Source organism: Canis lupus, chromosome 5 (assembly GCF_003254725.2).
Source record: "Canis lupus dingo isolate Sandy chromosome 5, ASM325472v2, whole genome shotgun sequence".
In the NCBI taxonomy this organism is placed as follows: domain Eukaryota; kingdom Metazoa; phylum Chordata; class Mammalia; order Carnivora; family Canidae; genus Canis; species Canis lupus.
The window spans coordinates 71,654,616-71,676,412 of record NC_064247.1 but is presented as its reverse complement, the minus strand read 5'-3'; the positions used below and the strand labels follow the sequence as shown (position 1 = coordinate 71,676,412).

At 40.5% G+C, this 21,797-nt stretch overlaps 1 long non-coding RNA gene across 3 annotated transcripts in view; it reads right to left on the bottom strand.

The window, feature by feature from the left end:
• Positions 1-19,998, bottom strand: part of LOC125752123 (uncharacterized) — a 73,553-nt gene extending 53,555 nt beyond the window's left edge. For all 3 annotated transcript variants that reach the window (XR_007410960.1, XR_007410958.1, XR_007410959.1), the window contains exons 1-3: positions 19,814-19,998; positions 12,574-12,654; positions 8,003-8,056 (exon numbers count right to left, since the gene is read on the bottom strand). This is a non-coding gene — a long non-coding RNA (uncharacterized LOC125752123). The remainder of the gene's footprint in view (positions 1-8,002; positions 8,057-12,573; positions 12,655-19,813) is intronic.
• Between the last annotated feature and the right edge of the window lie 1,799 nt (positions 19,999-21,797).

Here is a 21,797-nt window from a genome sequence, read left to right as displayed (position 1 = left end):
AAAAAGAGGCATCAACATTTAGATAAGGCACCAGTGGGCGGCAGATCTTCAAAAATGAGGGTTTACTTATTAAAGAGCTAGAAAAGACAAGTGGTTCCGGTTAAGCTTCCTTCCTCTTAATCATCTAAACCTTCATAACCAATGAGAGCGTCCTGCATCCTGCCCTCTGAAGGAAGCCTTTCCCCTCGCAGCCCTGATCTCTCCTGCAAGAACTCTTGCAGCGTCCGCGAGAGACACTCAGCTTTACTGTTACTGTATGCTCTTGGGGGTTATGGGTCCACCCGCATGCTCACAAAGCCTCATCTCTCAGCTCCATCATGAACCCCAGAGTCATGGTTCAGTGTCCCGTGGTTTGGGGAGGCATGTCACGAACCAGGCAGTTTTGAAGAGGCTGTATCTGCTGGTTTCTCCATTGGAGCAAGAACCACCCCCTTTTCTTCCCTGTTTGGAATAAATACAGAAAAGAAAACAAAAATTTCCCTTGACCTCTCCACCCACAAATAACAACTTTAACCTTTCAAAACACTGCCTTCTAACCTTCTGGCTGAGCACATTTTGTAACAAAGTTCAGATTCGCTTTTAGAGTCTCTTTTTATTTCTAGACTTTGTTCACTTGATGCTACATTATTTGCATTTTCCCAAACTATTTAATTCTGTTCTTTAATAACAATCTGAACAGTTACCTAATGGAATCAGAGAGACACATCAAAATTTACTTCACAATTCCTCTTGATTCAGATTTTTTTCTAATGTTTTGATACAAACAATTCTGTTTATGAGGACAGGCTCCTTGAATTGGAATCAATTGGTCAAAGAGCTTTAATTTTTTTTCCCCTAAGGTATAATGGACATGACACCATTCCATCAGTTCTAGGTGTACAACATAATGTTTCAATATCTGTATATATTGCAAAATGATCACTACGGTAATTCTAGTTAACATCTGTCACCATACAATTAAAAGATGTTTTTCTTATGATGAGAACTTTTAAAATGGACTCTCTTAGCAACTTTGAAATATATATTTCAGTATCAATAACAATTAATTATTTTAATTTACATTTCTTAAAAAAAAACAATAGCTATGTTTCTATTATAAACAGGTTTAATCCAAATTCTGAAATAAGAAAAATGATCACCTTCTCAAGCTCAAGCTGACTTTTTCTCTCATCTTCCCATTTTTGTCTCTGGCCACACACACACACCCCTTGTGACTCAGCCATGCTAAAATATTTGCAGTTATCTCAATATGCATGGATATTCATGTCAAGGCTTCCTGCACATGTTTCTTTGACCAGAGGGATATGTATTCCCTCTCCTGCACATGGTCATATTATCTTTTCAAGACAAGTATTACCTTCTCTCTGTGATGCTTTCTCTGAGCTTCCAGGCAAAATGAGCCATCCCTCCCCCCCAACACACACACTCTCCTCAATGTTCCCACTGCAACCTGCCTGTTTAATAATAATAATTATATCGATCATAATAGTAATCAAGATGTATTGAGCCCTTATCATGTGCTCAGACAGTATTCTAAGCACTTTTCATGGATTATCCCAGCATTCACTGCTTTGTGGCTTAATGATCAGTTAGTATGTACATCTGTTCTCCCGCCCAGACCATGAGTGATTTCAGGGAGGGGGCTGCCCCATCTTCTTTGTACTCCCAGTAGCTAGCACAATGCCTGGCATGGCAAATATTTTAGAAATGAATATCTGAACCCACCCTCTACTTATGACTCAGCCAATTTAGGGCTGTGTTAAAAATGACAGCGGAGCTGGAAAAGACTGGCTATGTGCAAATCCCATGGTGCATATCCCCCAGGGGAAACACACCCCTGGAGAAAAGCAGGAAGGTAGAACCATCCAAGAAGTCTTGATGATCATCACAGTGCAAATAGCTCCTCCCTATTCTCCAGAGCCCTACTGCTTACACCCAGGTTTTTATAAACATTATTTTCTTTAACTCTCCTATTTCAGATCTTGGGAGTCTCCAGAAGATATTACCCTTTCCTTGCAGATTGCTTGAAAGGGAAGAAAACTGATACTCAACCACAGATACTACCTTTAACAAACCCAAGATGCTAATCCCGGGTACATATTTAGCCCCATATTTGATTTTCTGAGTCCCTGAACTCTAGCCATGGACAAACTTAGTTCCTCTTGAGGAACACGAGGATCAAACTCAAGTTCATGCCAAAGTTCAAGCCAAGAAGGCAGGAGAATTAAGAATGGGTGCCAGGTTGTTGGACTCTGCAAACTTCTCTGGATCTTCTCATATCCTCACTCCAGATAGGCAACCTTGCAGAGAGCAAGTAACCCACTTGACAGCCCCTCTTTCAGAATTCTACCTGCTTGTACTCTGAGAGAATTCCGACCACCGTGTGTTGATGGTCTGTTAGGTGCCTGGTGCTTTACAGACCTTATCTCCAGAATTTGGGTCTGGGAGTATCTGACCAGAGTCCAAACTCTTTCTGCCATAGCACATCTCAGATGAATCTTCTGCAGAATGTGGCTCCCAGAATACATACAACTATGATGCCCAAAATGTGTTCTGTGCTCAAAGGAATCAGCTCCACAAGCTAAATGGCTTTATTAACTGCAAAGCTCGTTCAGAGCTTTAAATATGACAATGCCCATTATGCATTTCCAAGAGGGGAAGAGTAGGCCATCGTGAAGTTGTAAGATTATTTGAGTACAAATTCTTGTTTTTGGAAAGCACCACATGGGACTAGAGGGTGGAAGAAAGCATTTAGGGAAAGGCTTCATCACATTTGAGTTCTCATTCCTCAGAATTTAACTCTAGTCCTGTTACCTATTTACTCCTTTTTCTAGTTCCTCTGGATTATGATTTCAATCCTAATTTGAAGTTATTCATCCTCCCTTAAAAGAACTGTGAGTCGTGGGCCCTTTGTCTTCTAACTTGGTCCTCTTCTGATCATACTGCATAATTCCCGTTCATCTTTGCTCACTCCATGCCAACATGCAGTGGGAAAATGAACTCAGACCATCCTGTGGATCTGGTGCTTGCTAATACCACTCCGGCTCTAAAATCAACTTTCTGAACGTGAGGCCTAGGACAACTGGCAAGGATTAACCTCAACCACAAACAGAACCCCTGTCCTTCATCTACCCAAATTCTTTTTCCTGGTTTGTAGACTGTATAGCATACATCCTAATGGAAACAACACCTCAAAACCCTGGCCCAAAACTTTTATACAAACATCCAGAGTGTTCTACCCACAAAATGATGGCCTAGATCCATTATATGCTCTGAGGAGGCTGGGTTAAAAGAGGAGACAGGGCTGGAGAGGAGAAGAGGAGAGAGAGAACGCAAATTTCATATAAGCCACTGCTTATTTAAAAATTGATAGGAACTAATTAAATTAATAAAATTTTATTGAACTTTAAAACAAAAAATCAATTCTTTAAAAATCCCCCTTTAACGAAATCCAAAACCAATGAAATTCTTTTTTAAATTAAATGGGATGGTAGTCATTGCACTCCTTTGGAATTCTAAATATAACTTCCAGGTTAAGAATTTTCTACAACTTCAAGTACATAAATCATGTTTGCCTATTTAAAACCAAAACAAAATCTTAATATGTAATATAAATACTTTCTTTGCCTTTTAATGAAGCTGTTAAAGTTTCATTTCACTCTTTGTCCAGTGGTATACTAGTAGATATTTTGTAACTAGCCTTGGTCAGGGGCGGGTACACATGCTGACTTGTGACTTCTACCAGTTTCTATGATGTAAATACCCCAGCATGGCTCATGGCTCCAAGTTACTAAAGTGACAGATGACAATGAATGCAGAGTTAGGAAGAAATTGCACAATATGTTCTCATGAGCTGGTTTGAGCTGGTTCTGGGACACCACTGAGTTTTTCTCTGTAAGTCTGAATCTCAAGTACCGTCCATCTAGAATATTACCAACAGGATAGCAACAACATGCACCTCATTCTCAACTGTTCTGCATGTGCGAGATACATAACAAGGGATCCCTGGATGGCTCAGCGGTTGAGTCCCAGCCTTCAGCCCAGGGCATGATCTTGGAGTCCTGGGATCAAGTCCCACATGGGCTCCCTGCATGGAGCTTGCTTCTTTCTCTGCCTATGTCTCTGCCTCTCCCTGTGTGCCTCTCATGAATAAATAAAATCTATGTTTAAAAAAATAAGAGAGAGATACATAACAAATGCTTCCTGACAATGGCAGTGGTGGTCACTGTGTTGACCCAAACAATATACTTAGGTATAGAGTATTGTTAGTTAAAAACAAAACAAAACAAAACAACCCCCCCCCCAAATTCTGGTTTATTGAGGTCTACTAAAATATGTATTTGTCTTTATGTGGAATCAATCCATCCACTTTTCCTTTACATTTTTCTTTTGCTTTCAAAATCCAATGAGTGCTTACAATTGCTACACATCAAATGAAGTGAGTTCCTTTTCTTCCCTTCCACTATCCTCCCTACGCATAACTATTAAATAACTCAAAATACCTGCCAACTTTGTTTAATCCCATAAAAGATGGTAGAACTTCAATGAGTCTTCTCTTGTTGATTTTATGCCTCATTTCTAGACAAAATCCCCGGGAGTGCTGGCTGAATATGTATGATCTTAGTTAGCTACACCAGGCCAGGAAATGGAAAGGAAGGATGGATATAAGCAACAGTAAGAGGGGAGGGCACTCACATTTTCAGAGTCCACTATGACTTATCTTTAATTTTTTAATTGGACAGCCTGAGGTGTGACTTCATTATACAGCTACCAGCACACTGCTAATGCATGCTGGGGGTAAGATTCAAATGCAGTTTTCTCTGACCGCCCAGCCACTGACTTCTCCACAATGCCATACTGACCTGTAAAAGTAATCTAGAGAATACTTCATCTACGTTGTTGAGTTTTCCCCTAGAAATTCCATCTCTAAGGCTCTATTCTTGCATCTTGTAACCTACTTTACTCCTATGCCTTGTTGCCAGTATCTGAGAGGACAGAAAGCAAGTGCATGGTCTCCCTTCACTCATCCAAAGACTCCATCTACCTCTATATAAGAACTAGGAAACCTCTCCAAACCAAGAAGGGATAGAACTTCCTCTATTGCAGAGTCAAGACATATTCTAACAGATCTTGCCTCAATTGGGTAGCTGTCTCTCGCGTAGTCTGGGTCTTCCCTCAGGAAGCCAGCACACCAGCCTGAGAAAACTGGTCTCTTCCTACTTCCCTGGCACATGCCTGTGTATATAGAACGGCTGAGGCTCTTTGGCAAATCTGCCCACAGCTCCTATATTTGCCCAGGTCTGGCAGCTGGATATGACCCCACAAAAATCCAAAGGATCCTAGCATTTGATGATATTCTATAACATGCTGACACTTGATTTCCATAGGGTCACAGTTACCTAGCAATTACCCATGTGTTTTAGTCCTAGCATAAAATCATATCTGTGGTATCAAAGCCCACATAAAAATATAAGGTAAAATAGTAAGGCAAAATATATCCCAGGTCAGGTCATGCCACCTCTCTGCTCAAAACCCTATAATAAAAGAGAAAATCTTTTACCGTAGTCTATGTAGCAGATTTTATTTTCTAAGATGGCCACAATAACATCTCCTGCCCTACATGTTCTTCTGAAACCTTGCTGCTCCCCATGAGGAGGTGGAGTTCTTGTCTCCTCCTCTTGAAATCAGGTGGTAGTTGCCTGGATCAACACAGTGTGATGCCAGTGACACTGTTTGACTTTGGAGGCTAGGTCATACAAACACCATGCCTTTCTATCCTGTTCTCTGAGACACTTTCATTTGGGGCCCAGTTGCCACCCCAGGAGAAAGTCCTAGCTGCCCAAAGGGAGGCACACATTTTTGCTGAGCTTTCAGGCAACACCCAGCATCAACTTAGCAGCCATGTATCAGAATCATCTTGAAATCTCCAGCACCCTACCCAGCCACTCCAGCTGATGCAACATGCAGCAGCAATGAGCCATCCTTGCCGAGCTCTGCCCAAACTATAGATCCACAAGGAACTAGATGTTGTTCTAAACCACAAAGTGTGGGGTGGTTTGCTACACAGAAAATGATAACTAAAACAGACTACACAGCTCTATATGAACTGGCCTCCCATTTGCTCTGTGATTCCTTCTTGGCCATTCTACTTCCATTATACTCTATTCTCAGTACTCTCTACTTCCACAAACATGGAAAGCATGAATGGAAGACCATTCCTTCATTTCTTCTAATGATGTTTTATAGTTTTCTTAGTAGAAATCTTATACATCTTTTGTCAGATTTTTCCCCCTAATATTTAATGTATGTGATTCTATTGCTAATGCATCCTGGTTATCCTCATTTTCTAATTATTTGTTGCTGGTATATAGAAGTATAATTGTTTTTTGCAAATTGACTTTATATTTAGCAACCTTGCTTAATTCACTTATTAGTTCTTATAGTTTATAGACTCTTCTAGATTTCTACTTTCCAATAATGTCTGCTAATGATAATTGTGTTTCTTCCTTTCTTATCCTTATATTTTAAAATTTCTTTTCCTTTCCTTACTGAACTGGCTGGGACATGCAATGTGACATTAAAAAGATCTGACAAGGGACCCCTGGGTGGCTCAGCAGTTGAGCATCTGCCTTTGGCTGAAGGTGGGATCCTGGATTCCCAGGATCGAGTCCCACATCGGGCTCTTTGCATGGAGCCTGCTTTCCCTCTGCCTATGTCTCTGTCTCTCTCTCTATCTCTCTCATGAATAAATAAATAAAATCTTTAAAAAATAAAATAAAAAAATAAAAAGATCTGACAATAGTAAGCATTCTTGTTTGGCTCCCGATCTCAAGGGAAAGCTTTAAATATTTCACTACTCACTATGATATTTGGTGTAGTCTTTTTCTTTCTTTCTTTCTTTCTTTCTTTTTTTTTTTTTTTTTTTGTAGATATTCTTTACTAAATAAAGAAGGCTTGTCCTCAGGTCAACTTAACAAGCATTTAATCACCCATTGTATCAGTCACTATCCTGGGCAAGAGGAGAATTTTTAATTCTCATTTTGAATGAGACACTATCCTCACTCTAAGAAATTCACCATGTTGGATGTAAAATAGGCAAATGCCATATATGGTGGCAGGGTTGGGGGAATAGGAAAAACAACTCACTCTGTCCAGGGGAGCTAGTGAAGGTTCTCAGAACACAAAACATTACAGGAAGGGCTCAACAGATAAGATAAATGAGATAGTTAATAAGAATGATGTACAAGGGCTACTCCCTAACAAATTCTCTTCTGGGTTTATCTATACATGTGGATGTCCTTTTATAGAGCCAAAAGATTACTCTAAATTACTGTGCATGTGACATCTAGATAAATCTAATATTCTTAAGTTTTCTTAAAGGAAGTTGTAATTGAAAGAATACAGAATCTCTTTGTAAATATTTTCAGGGACAGTTCCCGAGTTCTATGTATTTAGGCTTCCCAAGAATGTTCAATGAGGCAAAATGCTGAAAAATGGATTATGCTTTCTATCCCACAAACACATTGTTACCTCTCTTCCATTTTTTTACTGACTGTATTTGCAAATAATACCACAGGCAAAGAAGTAAAGTTGGCTTAGAGCAAGTTACACAGTATGTGGTTTATAAGTACTTACTTTATGTAATCATGATGCATATTAAGTGTTAAATAAATATGTGTTGATTTGGCTTGGCCTAGCTATGTGTGTAGCATACCAAAGAAAACAGTCTGTTCAGAATTACACTACCTTGGGCCAAAGGCTGGCCCAAAAGACCAGATACAATGGGGTCTTTGAGTTTTAATGTTTTAATTTTTTTCTTTTTAAAAGAAAAAAGTATCTGAGAGTAAAAATAAGTAATATTACAGAGTTAGTTTTATAAGAGGAATCATCAAACTAATATAATATATCATAGTGCTCTTTTATCTGAAGTATCTCTAACACCTTGAGTTTTGCAAATAGACTGAAAACTAAAAAGTCACATACACATCTGCTGGTGACTTACCTCCTCCAGGAAAATAACAAGGTGAATGTTCATGTCCAAACATCTGGATTGGTTCTGAAAGTAGAGAATAAAAGAAAGGTGGAGCCAGATCTGGAATGTCAAATCCTGAGGTCTTTTGGCCTGAGGAGGACTGGAAGTATAGTTGGTGCCCCATCCATATACCTTTGGGATTTATATTTGCAGTGCCTGCCAGCCAGGCTACCAGGCCAGTATTTGCCTCTCTTTGCTTGACAGCTTTCCCTGCAAATTGAAGCCCAATCTGTCCCAAGTGCTAAAGTGTTAATGTTCCCAGTCAAGGCACTAAACAATGACTCTTGGGAGTCTGTGTATTAACCTCAGGTGGAATTCTAAGCAGAGTTCTATTCTGGTTCTCAGATTTGCCCTGTAGGAGTAAGATCCTTACCCACAGAGGTAATTTGTGGTTTTATTTTCCCATCTCTCTACCAATGCTCCCTAGAATCACTTCAGGATAAGCTATTTCATTTGGGTTCCTGTCTCAGGGTCAGCTTCTGGGGAAATTCCCACTAACATAGATTATATTTGACTCAAACAAAGGATATCAATATACATTCCTCACTATTTTGTAAGAAGATAGTGGCACACCATCCCCTGCAAATCATACACTTTCTAATGGAGCTCACACATTCTATTGGAGGGTCATGGAGGACTTAAAGCAATTATCAGGACAAGTCAAGTCAAAGCAACTGTCAACTAAAATTGTGGCTCATTGGAGCACGAGCATCGTTTTTTTGCTTGACTTAATTGCATAATTGCCTTGGTTCTCAGCTTAGTGTGTGCAGACCTGGAGAAGAACAATTAATGACCTAACATGAGGGGGGACCCATCTCTGTGGCTTCTGGCCAAGAGGGAGATGCATCAGTGTCAAAGACAGCTATCTTCAGAGACTCTCTCAGGGGGAGAAATTTCTCTTTCAATTATGACCACCTAAAAATCATGATGAAAATTGCTTTTTATGAAATCAAGCCATGGAAATTAAACTTTTGGGAAAAATGGTTAAATTTTAGACTTGGAGTCCTCTGCTACACTGGAGAATTTTTCAGAGGATATCAAACATAACTACTAGATTCCATAAGAGTCTTGCTTCTGACACCTCAGTATACTCGGTGAACATTTCTGTGTGTAAGTAATGTGGCTTTCAGAAGAGAGTCATGTTTAAGTTCAATATCCATTCCTGTTATAGAGGAATCATGTAACAAATGAGACTCTAGTCTTAGGCATTTGTTCAAATGAGAATATTATGCAGAAAAAAATCCCAAATAATTAGTGAATGCAAGTTTCAGAATAGTCCCTTAATCCAGGAGCAGAGTGCCTTGCCCCTAAGGATGAGATTCAATCATAACACAGGAAGAGTAAAAGACCAACAAACAGCAATGGAAAGCCAGCATTGTGTTTGTTTCTTTTTGTAATTGCTAGATCTCTCTGACACGCTGAAGAGTGGATTTAATGCGTTTATTGTCTCTACTTTTAAGCATATCTAACTGGACTTCACAGGAAAACAAAAACAAACACCTTTTCCTCCCATTAGTCACCATTATTCTATTTGAATATGACTAAGATCTATCAATATACATTGATGAATGTGGCTTAACTCTAATGACTCTGATATTATTTCTAGTAAAACCTCTTCACTGAAAGACAAAGGCAAACATAACCTCCCTCAGAAGCAGAACCTGATGGTATCAGATGTCTAGCACCAGGAATTTCTGTTTTGTTTTAAGAACAATGAATTAGCACCTCTTCCTGTATGTAGGAGGCTTTTGCTCAAATGCATGTGGCTCAAAAGCCCTCATAAAGAGTTTATCTGGGGGATGACCAGGGAGGTGGTCTTACCCAGAATGAGGTCAGGTTCAGAAAATGTGCAAACTGGACAATCCACATTAAATTTCTTACAGTTTCTTAATTGTTTTGTGCCTGTGTTTGCCTTGGGGTTTGTGTCTGTTCTTCTCTTTGCCTGGAACACTTGTTGGTCCAGGGTCCCCCTACATCCCTACCCACTGCCACCACCACCACCACCACCACCACCCCGGCCCCTGCAACATGCGCTCATTTTCATTCTGCTGGGGTTGGCATTTCAGGTCTGTAGAAACAGAGTTTTCTGGAGGGATACTGTTTGTGTGCTTTCTGAACCATTGCTATGTAAATCTTCACCTCACTTCTGCTCGGTTGGTTGTATGCCCATCAGCTCACAGCTTGAGCTCCTCCCTCCTGCCTGGGTACACAGTGACCTCCTCTTCAACTGGGCCTTAAGACAGTGTCTCCTAATGTACCCAAGACCAGCTTCTAAGTCTGCAGCTTGCTGCTTGGGGCCTCTGCCCACATCGGCTCCTTGGCTTCACGTGTCCCTCTGCTGCAGCATGTTCTAGATGTTCCCAGTGCCCCTTCAAGCCCTGAGGATCAGGAAAGGGGGGAATCCTATGCTTGTTCTGCATGCATTTGCTATGTGATCATGGGTAATTAACTTCCCCTGCCTGGGTCTTCTTTCACTCATCTGCAAACAAAACAAAACAAAACCAAAACCCTAAAAGTATGAGCAAACTTATTCTTAAAGGCCAGAGAGTAAATACTTTAGATGCTGAAGAGCCAGATGGTCCCTGTCACAACTACTGAATTTTGACATCATAGCACGAGAGCTGTCATAAATACGTAAGAAAATGGGAGTGTCTTTGTTCCATTAAAACTTCATTTACAAAAACAAGGGGCAAGCTGGAGTTGGCCCATGAGCTCTAGTTTACTGGTCCTTGGTTGAGATGATTTGTCTGATTCCTCCTCCAAAATGCCCTGAAGCCACCTCGCTCCCACCAATATAATTGAGTAGTTCCTTCTTAGCTCCTGTTCTTTTCTTCCCAAACACAACTGCAAGTAAAAACAAAAGTAAACATACATCTTTCCCAGCAGACTATAAATTCCATGTGCACAGTGATGATGTCTGTTTTTTCACCAGAGTATACCAAGATTATTGCAAAGTGTGTAACACAAGTAATCTCTCAAAACAAACAAAAAGTAAATGAATAAATATGAGTGTCTGCTCAACCTTTATGAAAACAACCTTCTCTGAGAGAAGACCAGAGATAACCCCCCTCCACTTAAATACATGTTCCCCGCTACTCTCTCCTGATAAATAGTACGTTTTCCATCTTTTTCCTGGAGGTTGGAATGGATTTGTACTGAAGTATGCATAAATGGTTTCTCCTTTTCCCTGAGTGGGAAGGACTTCATGGCAGTGCTTCTCAAATTGCAATGAGCACACCGAACACCTGGGACCTTGTTTAAATGCAGGTTCCGGTTTAGGGTGAGTCAGAGTCCTGAGACTTCATTTCTAGAGGCTCCCTGGTGAGATGGATGCAACTGGTCCATGGACCACAGTTTGAGTTGTAAGGCTTTAGGGAACTTCTGCCCTGAGCACTTTTCCTTCATGTTAGTACCTAATGAGGAGAATTTGGGACTTACCCCAGATATCCTTCCCAGACAGGTTTATTTTGCTTTTCTTTTTAAAACCTGAAAATGACTAAGTTTTCTCGGCCTATGGCACAGAGATTAAAGACACCATAAGAAGTGGAAGTTACTTTCTGTGCAAGAAGGATAAGGATCACACTCCATGTCTATCTTGTTAATCAGAGGAAAAAAGTGAAGAGAAGGGAAGGTGGCAGAGCACACTCAGATTTTATCTCTGTGCCACAGGGATCCCTGGACACTGATGGGAACCAAGGAAGGATGGCTAGGCAGATGGCACATCAAAGCACACGACAATGCCCTTCTCATGGCCGATGGTCCAGGAAAAGGTATGCGCTTGTGTGAGAATTATGTTCGTTTTAAGAAGAAATGCTTCTTCTTAACTCATGATATTTCCTTCCACTTGAAATGAATTTGGTTAGCATATCACTTCCTCCTCTTTCTGCCCCAGAAGAGAAGAGAGTGGCTTATAGGATATTAAAGTCAGATAGAATAACCTGAATAGGTTGGCCCAGCCCCTCCCTATTTCTCTTAAGCTCAGAGACCTGTTGAAGTACGAGGTCAGTTTCACATCTCCATCCTCTCAACCTTCCCTGGCAAGTCCCACACTTGGGAAGCCATCCCCTCCCAGCACAGCCTATAATCCAGTGGATGTAATTCCTGGTGCAGTCTTCAGACCCACTTGGCTTTCAAACCAGACCCTAGAATAAAGGTGAATCTGTAGTTCTTATCTACTACTCCTTCATCTTCTTTTTCAATTTGTTTAGACTCAGGCTCAGGAATACAAACCAATCCTTCACTGTGGTTCTTCAAACCAAGTGTCACACTTTGGCTTGTTCAAATTTTTATGTGGAGAACGCTTATAAACTGGTTCTATAGCACTGATAATCTTACAATTGGCAGCCACAGTATGGGTGCTAAGGCCAACGCAAGTGGTTCATCTTACACAAACCCAAACATGAGTGTGTGGAAAAGAGAAGTGCAGGCACATGTAGAAGAACCACTTAGTGAGTACTCTGAACAATGATAAGGAGTAAGGCAGAAAGGGCTGTGCCACATAACTGGGCTCTCTCAGTTTTCGTCCTGGCTCTGCTACTTACCAGTTCCATGATCTTGAGAAAGTCACTTCACCTCTCTGAACCATAGTTGCTTCTTCCATGAAACGTGGATAACAATACTCACTGGGTAATTAGAGAAAGCAGAGTCACATACCCACGAAAGATCTTTGGGTACCATGAAACTCTGAATGATGACTGTTATATTAATATGTATAAAAAATGATTTCAAATCTCTGATGTTCACATACAGAGTTCCATATCCATTAGAGAATTTGTTCATAGGTGTGCATCCGGAGAATCATGCAGATCACACGGTATTAGTTGGTCTTTACGAACTGTGACAGTTTTAATCCAAACTCTAACTTTATAAATAAAAGAGCAGAAGCAATTGGCCCAATATCACATGTGAGTTAGTGGCAGATTCATGAGTACATCTTGACCAGCAAATTAGGACTCTGGGTGACCATTCCATAATATCCAATATGGTTTTAGAGATTCAATCTACTACATATGATTAGCCCAACCTCAGAGAATGGTATAGGCTCACACCTCCTCACTTTAACATGACTATTAGTTGGGAGTTATTTTTAGTGACACTTTGTAGAAACCCAATTTAAAGCGATTAAAGCAAAATTAAAGGGAGGGTCTTATATACCAAAAATTTCAATATATTTCTGAGACCATATGGCTAGATCAGGGTCCTGTGTTCATTTTTGTTTTCTTCTGCGATTGCTTCATTCCCAGGCAGATTTTCTCCAACCACCAGGAAAGAAGCTCACATAGTTCTTTCTGGCTTAGGAGTTCCAATAATTTGTCTGCCCTACTTGTGTTATAAATTTATTCCTGACACTATTGGTGTGGCCAGGAGGATGGAATCCTGTTGTTAGCAAGACTTAGATATGGTACCAACTCCTGGGGTGGAGTCATGTAGTAAATTTTTTAAAAACCATATAGACTAGCCAGGATTATTATGGAAGGGGGAAGTATTAGTCAACCAGAGTGAGTGATGCTATAAAAACACTATAATGTGCCCCCTTTAACATTCCTCATTAAATAATTAGCCATCTTGATGCTTTGCTTATCATGTTAGTTTCCTACTGCTGTGTAACAAATCCCCACAAACTTCACTGCTTCAACAAAATACATTCAGTAGTTCACAGTTCTGAAGGTCAGAAGTCCAATGTGGCATGGCTAGGTTCTCTATCCAGAATCTCACAAGGCTGAAATCAAAGCATGAGCCAGGCTGAACTCTTATCTAAGGGCTCTAGGGAAGAACATGCTTTTGTCATGGAACATGGCTCCCTCCATCTTCAAAGCCAGAGATAGTGCAACAAATCCTTTTTGTTCCTTGAATTTTTCTGACTTCCTTTCCTGCTACCAACTGAAGAAGAAAAGTGGTAATCTCCCTATTTTAAGGCCAACTGATTAGTAACCTTAATTACATCTTAATTACAAAATCCCTTTTGCCATGTAATATAATATAATCACAGGAGTAACAACATCATGTTCATTTTCCTGGGGATTAGGCAATTGGGAGGACTCAAAGAAAATATTCTTTGATTATTTTGCCTGCCCCACTTTCCCTGGGCTCTGCACCCCAATCCTGGATGTCAGCCTGATTCTTTAGACCTACAGTTATTTACCTGGCTCTGGAAATGACCTCCTCCAGTTGCTGTGGCTGGAAGCCATCTACTGACTACACACCCCCAACCTGGTGAAGTAGCATCCATTCCCACACCCTACCTGCAATATCCCACATTCTGCTCTCTTCCTTAGGCCTTACTTATGAGAAAGGAAGAATTGGAAGGACCTTTCGGCCCATTTCTGCTTTATAGCACTCTCCAAGTGCCAAGGTATAATCTGAATCCTCTCATCCAAACCGCTCCCCCACTCCACCTTCCAGGATAGGAAAGATATCTCCCCTGTTGTAGCTTCCTCAGGTTCTCTTGGGACCTTAGAGGAAATTTATACCTGCTGGGACTTCTCAAAACCACTATGACCCTTCCTTCAGGTTAGGCTAATCTTCAAGGCATCCCAGTTTAATCTCAGCTTCAACAATGCCTCAGAAAAATAAACCATAAATCAAAATGAGTTTCCTTTGGGATGAGTCAGATGAGGCAAGAGTGGAAACCCCATGGACAGAAAACCAGCCTAACTTGTTTTACCATTAGTGGTGACTTGGGCTTTACACATCATTGCTCCTGGAAAGAGAAACGTCTCATTGGAGTGGAGGAGAATCCCAGCCTTCATGCCTGAGTGGAAGGATATTTTCAAAGAGGCTGAGAGAGGAGCTAGGTTTAGCTAGGGAAGTCCAGCTACAGGACAGAAGGCCAGAATGGTGACCAAATTGAAATCAGGCAGAGAAGGACAACTTTCAGGGGTGGGCATTTCATCCAGGGGCAATGTCTATAAATCAATTTATAAAAATGTGTGTTGGAAGAGGGTTCTATGATCAAATATTTTGGGGAAAAATGAGGCAAAGAAATTACCTAGATTTTCTGACTGTAGAATTTTTCAGACTTTTGAATATATAATAGGCATTTAGAATCTCCAGTAATAGAAGACATCAGGGATCAGCAAGCATTTTCTATAAAAGGCCAGTAAATATTTTAGGCATTGTGGGCCACATGGTTTCTATTGTGTAACAACTCAACACTGTGGTTGTAGCAGCAAAGCAGCCATGGATAATATGCAAGTGAATGGGTGTGGCTGTGTTCTAATAAAACTTTATTTACAAAAACAAGCAAGTATTTGGCCTTCAGGCCATAGTTTGCCAACCCTAAGATAGGATTAACAAATTTACTAAACCACAGAATCCTTCATTCGCTTGTTCAACATGTCAGTTATTTATATGGGATAAAACTAAGAGTCTTGCATGCAGGACACTCTCTGGTTCACTACTACCTCCCTGGCATCTATAAGGGAACCAACACTTGTTGAACAGGAAATATTGAATTAAATGGTAAAATAAAACAACCATTTCAGAAGAAAGAGGGTCTCCCAAGGAACATACTGATGACAGCAAACTATTTAAAACAGTGCTTCAGAGCAATAAGAAGCAACTGTGTTTTGGAATAGAAGAAAAGGAGAGGAGTAGAAGGCTGAGGGTGAAGAGGACAAGGAAGGGATACAAAACAGGAAAAAGAACAAAATATGATAAGAGGGCAAAGGAGAGAGAAAGGAAGAGGTGGAGGATCAAAAGATCTGTTTCTACCCACAAGAAAATGGCTTTCTGTGCCCCTGGCTGTGCATGAGTGTCGGTGTCCTGAAAGGGAAAACCTTTAATGAGGTGCTGAAAAACCCACTTTGGCATTAATTAACAAGATCACTAGGCTGTCATAATTGCAGAAAGATAAATCATCAAGAGATATTTCCTAACAGAAATGCAGGTCATTACAAAATATTATTTAAAGTCACATTTACATATAAAAAGGATCAAATGGATGTTGTCCCACTTGGCCCCCACCTTCCCTCCCCTCTCCCTTGTGCCTGGTGCAATGCACAGGAATCAGTACAGGGCTCTGGGTATGCCAGGGTCTTTGGAATCTCTGCATATCATGCTCCCAGAGGGGCTCGATGGATGCAGAGCTGTGAGAACTGAAGGGAAATTTTGTAGACAAAAATCTCAGGGCTGCAACACCATGTCCCCACCTGATTCTGTGCCACTTATGCTACTAAATGCTCGAATTCCTCACTTACCTAGGGTCTTCATGAGACCAGTAACCTTATCTAGGTTTTTCTCCCCTCCATTATGTTCTCAACACTCAGTCTGTACTATGACACCCAATAGATGCATATTAAAAATATAGATCAATTCTTCAGGACTCAGCCAAAGAGTTTCCTACTTTGAAAGGTTTTCCCATATATTCCAACCTAAATGAAGGCACTCTCCTCTAAGACACTAAGGGGCATCCCCTACTCCTTTGTATGGTGGCATTTAGAGAAGTAAACCTACAATGGCAAAATAGAGCAAGGGTCAAGCCCTCCCTTCCTCCCATTAGAAACAGAGCTCCTAGAGACAGGACCCTGCTACATTTATTTCCATATCCTTACCTTTAGTACAGACCTACGTATGTAGTACATGTTCACAGCAAGTGCTTCTTGAATGGATATTAATAATCACTATAACCTAGAAAGGCAGGGGCAGAGTACTCAAAAGACAAAATTATGTGGCTATGTCAGAGGAACACAGAAGACAATTGAAACAACTCCCAATAACTGCTGCTAGAATGATTAGAGCAAGAAAAAGTAAGTAACATAGTATTAGTTTAAAACCCACAGTGTGACATAAATATATTGGGCAGGCCCTGGAGTGGCTGCCTGTGGGAGCTAAGCCATGAGCTAGAAGGACAGATCAAGAAAGTGATGTGGCTCAGGGCACTCACTGTGTCTGCAGGACAGTAGTCCTAAAAAAGAGTTCCTTTAAGCTAGAGTGTCCCAAAATAGGCTGCAGGTAACAGACACTGCTTTGGTGGTAAATGGACATTACATAAAAAGGGGAGCCCCTGTGAGGGTTCAGGTTAATTCTAAAACTAATAGATATCTATCCAAGATTAAACAAATAAATTAATTGATGGCAGATGGTGAAAGCCAGTGTCTCACTGTTGGTAAGCAAGGGGGAAAGGCTAAAATAATCCATGTGGTAATGGATTAGAATTAGAGACGTTAGTGTGAACTCATGTTTAGTTTAACATAGATATAAATAGATACTATATGTAGGTAAACAGATATGGATATACAGATACAGATACAGATCTAGAAAGAGATAGTCATATATACAGAGATATGTTGACATATACATATATATTTTCTAGTCTTGTCTTAGTTCTAGGAAAGCCTAGAAGCAATGGCATCCCAGTAGTAATGAGGACATACAACATCCCGATCTCAGTTTCTAAATTCTATTCTCTGATTAAAGAAACCAAGGTTCCTTGGAGAAATGGCTTATTCTAGGTAATGGCTTATTCTAGGACTAGGTAATGTATAAGATGAGCCTGGAGCATCTTCTGGTGCCAGGAGTTAAAAAAGCTCTTAAAAGACAAAACTCTGTATGTGTTCCAGAGGAGCACAGAAGCCAACTGATAGGGCTCCCAATAACTACACCTAGAACAATTTGAGCAAGAAACATAAATAACATAGTATATTGGGTTAAAATCCACAATATAACATAAACATCCATAAGTTCATATTGACATAATATTTAAATAAATGAATGAGTGAACGAGTGAATGAATGAATGAATGAATGAATAAAGGAGAATATACAAATCTTCCATACAGAAGAACTTCAAATAATTTATGTATATACTCTATCCTCAAGGAAGTAGGGCACATTCCTCATCCCCTAAGTTTGGGCTGCATATAGTGACTTCTCCTAAAGAATATAGTATGGGAAGGGAGGGGAAAAGTTACTTTATAGTGGGAAGCTTCAAAAACATTCGGCCAGGTGATCAGGGTCAATATGATTAGGGGTGAGACCTGTTGATAGCATACACTTTCAATATGATAATGATGTGATGAAAGAAAACCTTTATTTCTGGATTCTTCCTCCCAAAACCCATAACTCTAGTCTAATTATGAGAAAAAAACATCAGTCAAATTCCAATTGAGGGTCATGCTACAAAATATCTGAAAGATACACCTCCAAAGCATCAAGGTCATCAAAAACAGAGAGAATCTGAGAAAGTGTCATAGCCAGGAGGAACCTAAGGAGATGCAATGATTTAGCGTAATATGAAAATCTGGATGGGAAAAGGATATTAAATTGAAAACTATGAAAATTAGGTTCAAGTATGGCGATCAGTGAACAATAATGTATCAGTACTTATTCGGGAATGGCAACAAATACCACAGTTGGTACCACACTAACCTCAGCAACCCCTTATGTATTATCTGTGTTATCTGTGAAACTTTTCCAAAGCTAAAATCATTCTAAAACTAAAAGTTTAATACAGTAAACAAAGCCATGAAGAAAATAACAACAGTAAAACACTAAACAAAGGCCCCCTTGTACCCGCCCCCCCGCCGCCCGAGGTAGGACCACTGTTACAATGATAGTTTGCCCCTTGCAGTTGTGCGAACATGCCTCCACATGCTGCCTCACACCCCATCTCTGTAGCTCTAAGCTGACTCGAATGCAGACCCTGGGTACGCCCCTCACTGATGTTTTCTAGGTTTATCTGTATCACTGATGTGGACATTTCTTTTATAGTTATCCATTGGTGCTTTCAGGTGTAAATCTTTCAGGTGTAAATCTTTCATCGGGCAAGCTCAAAGCCAACACTTTGAAACTTCAAGATACTTAAGAATCGCCTGAGGAAGCATGTAAAAATGCAGATTTCTGGGCCCCATCATCTCAGAAATTCTGATTTACTCTGTGGGAAGGGAGTCCAGTTAATCTGCATTTTAAATAACCTCTACGGCTTTTCTGGTTCACACATTCACATGTGCCCTGAGCTAAAGGGCAAGGACTAAGCACCATTACGACTAAGTGTCATTCTTCTGCTTCTCCTCCCACATCCAGCGCGGTGATGCTTCCTAGGTACTACAAGCTTGGCAGAGAGTCGACACTCAATAAATATTTGATAAAAGAATGAACGCATGGATGAACCATCAAGATCAACATTTTGAAAAAGTATCTTTTTGGGATGCCTGGGTGGCTCAGCAGTTGAGCATCTGCCTTTGGCTCAGGGCATGAGCCTGGAATCCTGGGATTAAGTCCCTCATCGGGTTTCCTGCATGGAGCCTGCTTCCCCCTCTGCCTATGTCTCTGCCTCTTTAATCTCTCTCTGTGTCTCTCATGAAAAAATAAACAAAATCTTTTTTAAAAAATTAAAAAGTATCTTTTTAGATTTAAGAACTTTGACATTGGGCATCACGCCAAGGGATCCCTCACCATTAGGGCAGCCACAAGCTATGGGACATTAAACAAAAAACAGCATCCATGGGCATTTAAGGCCATTCACTGTGCAGATCATGACTGACGCGCAACACGGTAGAAAAGAGTTTCCTTCTCAAGAGTGAGACGGATTCTTGCTGTTTGTTTTTCTGCGCTACTACCATTTTTAGTTGTTTTTTTTTTTTTTTTTCTATTTTGCAGGCTCAATTAAATGGGTTTGCCTTCTAAATCACCAGCTCAATAATTAGTTTGGTTGCATTTGCAGGTAGGAAACTAGGGGCCCTTTCTCCCCCATAGGCAGAAAAACACGTGTGCAATTAACTAATTGCAGACTGGTGCTCATCTGGTATAAATGCTAGAAACACTCACAGACGTACACACACACCTTGATTTCCGGAATAGTCTCTGACCTGGGGACAGGAGAGAGAGGCACAGAGAATAATATGCTCTCAAGAGGTGAGGCGTTTGGGTAGAGAACACCTCCCCTTGCCACAGGGGCTCCTGTAGGGGGTCACTCCTCCGGTGCCCTCAGGAGCACAAGGACACGTGGGAAGGTGGGATGTTCCCCATTCCCAGAATTCTGTTAGAATGGCTGTCATTGTTCAAGTTAGAATATTGCTGGTTAATTGTTGGCTCTGAGAGAAAAATTATGAGCAGGGGAAAGGGTTCTGCATGGATTTAGTGTATTTGAATAATTTAGACCCCCACAGTTCATTTGACAGGATTGTTTTTCTCTCACAGGAGCCTGCTGTTACAAGAATTAAAACTGTCGGGAGTACCAGGGGCTGTGCTAGAGCTTAGTAATGAGGTTTATCAGTCAATAAATGATTTTATACAGCAAATTAAACTGTAAATTTCGTTTGGGTGGTAAATATTTAGAGAATAAAGATATCTAGTTAATGAGGAGGGCTGGATGATTCTTTAAAAAAAAGAGCAAGAAGGAAAAAAGGAATGTCAACCTTTTAAATCTTGAATGTGTCTGGAACTGGATGACAATTTGCTCACTTACAGGTCTCTCTCTCTCTCTCTCTCTCTCTCTCTCTCTGTAAATAACAGAGGATGGCTTCATTGTTTGTGTATTTAAGGATGCAATGGAAAATCCTCCCATCGCTGACTTGTGCCTACTGCCTCAATGTGCTAATACCTCCCGCACAGGGTCCTTAGGAACACAGGAAGGAAAAAAATATGCAAACTGCTTACACAGGATCTGGCTCGAGGTTCATCCCTTCTGCCAAGATTTATTTTTAAGTGCAGATACCCTAGAGCTGTGCTGTCCAATATGGCAGCCACTCACCACATGTAGCTATTCAAATTTAAGCTTACATTCATTAAATTAATTCATTAAATAAATTAAAAATTCAGTTTTGTAATTGCACTTATCACATTTCAAGTACTCAGTCACTACATGTGGCTATTGCCTGCTGTATCAGCGCCCACATAGACAGTCCCATCATCGGCACTATTTCAGAATCTGTCAGACAATTTCATGTTTCCTGAGCTGGGGCACCCATAGATCTGGTGTTCCCTGGAATGGTTTAATTGGCACATGATTTTTTGAATTATCATGATTAGGTATCTGTGTATAATTACAAAAAATATTACAACTCAGTTGTCAAATCTGTGGTTTCACACATGTCAATGCTTAGGACAAGGCAGTCGAAGTTAAAATACAACAACAACAATGAGCAAGTCAGTTTAAGAAAATATTAAATAAATTATTATTGGTTGTAATTATTTGCCAAAAATCTTAGAGTAGCATACAAAGGAATGACTGGTATTTGAAAAATACTGAGCCAGGGTGCATGGGTGGCTCAATTGGTTAAGCATCTGCCTTCAGCTCAGGTCATGATCTCAGGGTCCTGGGATCAAGCCCCATGCCAGGCTCCCTGCTCAGCGGGGAGTCTGCTTCTCCTTCTCTCTCTGCTCCTCCCCCTGCTTGTGCTTGCTTGCTCACTCTCTCTCTATCTCAAATAAATAAAATCTTTGAGAGAAAGCAAGCAAGCAAGCAAAACAGTAAGCCAATAGACCCCAAGGGCTAGGAAGTTTAAGAAGAGGTGAAAGAAGAAAAAGAATAGCAGAACCTAGAGAAAGAGAGGTAAGAATGTCTGAGTCCAATTTCTCTAATCTTCCAGTTTTATTCTGGGCTAACCCAGACCATATCATGTGGCCACCTACCAAAGTCATAAATAGTCAATATATGCTCCACAGTTCTGTAAGCTCAGTCTTTATTGCATATCCAGGAAGTTCATTCAATATGAATGCCTGGTATATGTGGGATCTTTAGAACTGGTTTCTAGAAACTCTATGTGTACCCTAAAAGGCCCAAATAAGAGTAGGATTTGCAGATGACCTTGTGGGTCACAAGTCAA